A 1,967-nucleotide genomic window follows, 5' to 3' on the forward strand; every position below is an offset into this window, starting at 1 on the left:
ACCATATATTCTAGCTATTGGACAGTCATCAGTGTGGATATTGAATTATACTGATTTATAATCTTCCATGCTATTTTGGTGTAGCACATTTTCCCAATAGATATTCACTGTGACCTGTTGTACCAGAGTCATCCATTAGTCACAATAACAAACTATAAGGTTGTACCCGAAAAATCTGACTCTCTGCTTTACCTTCTCATTTTCCAGCACCTCTGGTTGCTGCAAACTCTCAACTCATTCCTCACACCAAGACATCTGGGGGTTTCCACTGAGTTGTAACTGCTGAACACGATGCAGACTGGGGACCGCCAATAGTCTCAAAGCTATAAGAAAAGGAAACTCACACCACACAGTTCCCTTCTCCCAGCATCAAATTGCCTCCTGGATCCCTCTGCTTCGGCTTTCCTTCCAATGCCCTCACATAGTTGGTTTTTTTTTTTTTTCTTATGTTTTATCCAGGGTACATAGTTATCCACAACAAGGTTAATCCAATTGGAGGTTACTTGACTATAAACAAATGCAGAAGTCCAGGCTTGAGGGTCATAAAGACAAAATCGCACTTATTAGTATAGTTTTTCAAGAAACACTGAGACTACCAAAGAGAAGTCTTCTTCAATATCTTTTTTTTTTAACTGAAACTGAAAAATCATTGTCTACTGCAGAGAATCTCCATACAAAGTTCATAGATCTTCAACACTAGAGAGTCATTTTGCAATTTCAGATGATTTGTTTTAAAAACGCAATCCCTAACAACTTCGAGTGGCAATTGCTTTGGCTAATGTAGGCATTGTGAAAGAGTCTTAAGCCACATCTGTTACAAATATCTTGCAAAGATAAACCAGAATTTGGGGAGTTCCAATCATCTCATTTGCCCGATATGCTTACCAGTGAAGGTGAAGAAGTTGACGATTCAGAAATATCTATCAGTCGAAGGAGGTCTTGAGATAATGAAACATGCTTATACTTGCATACTTCAGAGTTGGTAATCTAAGATTGACACATATGAGTTTGGGATTAAGAATTGGAAGATAATCACTTCCTGGCCTTTTGGCTAAGATCAAGTTCTTATGAGTTTAAGATCTGATACATCCAAGGATAATATATTAAGTGGATTTTTGGAGCAAGAAGTTGGAAGAGGAGCCTGCTCCAGCCACCCGTTGCATGATCCTGGCATTGCAATACTTCCAGGAATGGGGCACCCCCCTCAGGGACAATGGTAGCAGTGCAAATGGCAGCTGGTTCTGGCTTTTGCAGTAGTCCCATGGAGCATGCACAGGGGAGGTCCAGTGGTTTGCCGGTGGTCTAGCAGCAGGAGCCCAGCAGGAAGCCAAGTAGCCCAGAGCTCCAAAGACCTACCTTCTACTAGGGAATGCGCGTGTCTATCGTTATGCGTGAGCCGACCTATGTGCATGTGTCCTTCAGGATCAGCCTCACCACACCCCAGGAAAGTCCCAGCCTCTCCCTCCCCCAATGTGCCTCTGTCTCCACTGTGTCACTCCCCTGCCCCTTCCATCCCCCCCCAAAAAAACCCAAAGAATTGGAAGATAGATGTTGGATAGCAGATGACAGAGGAAGGAACAATTAAATGTATTGGTCAGGCCATCCTTTGTTGTTAGTTTAAGAGACTTCAACCAGGCTCAATTCAACCTTGTTAGTTACTGTATTATCTAGTACAGGATCATAATACCTAGAAAATTGCCATGTATGTTATCAGAAATATGACCCAGGAAGTAAAATTGTATCTCTTTTTTGTGAAACAAACCTACCTTTAATTCCTCCTCATCATTCATAAGGTTCTAAGACAACAATGTACATTATTTAAGCAATTAGACTCAAGAATTATATTTATTGCTACAAATAAATCTGTGATCAAATATAGACACACTAGTACTGTTTGCATACAGGGATACATGGAAATACTTATTTCTACCTCTTAAGTAATGGGAACTGGCATTGGAGAAACTTTA

The 1,967-nt window shown here is 40.8% G+C and overlaps 1 pseudogene; it reads left to right on the top strand.

Moving 5' to 3' along the window:
• Positions 1-1,031: 1,031 nt before the first annotated feature.
• On the top strand, positions 1,032-1,204 carry LOC119870562 (annotated as a pseudogene).
• Positions 1,205-1,967: the final 763 nt, after the last annotated feature.

This window comes from Canis lupus, chromosome 2, assembly GCF_011100685.1.
Source record: "Canis lupus familiaris isolate Mischka breed German Shepherd chromosome 2, alternate assembly UU_Cfam_GSD_1.0, whole genome shotgun sequence".
NCBI classification, from domain to species: domain Eukaryota; kingdom Metazoa; phylum Chordata; class Mammalia; order Carnivora; family Canidae; genus Canis; species Canis lupus.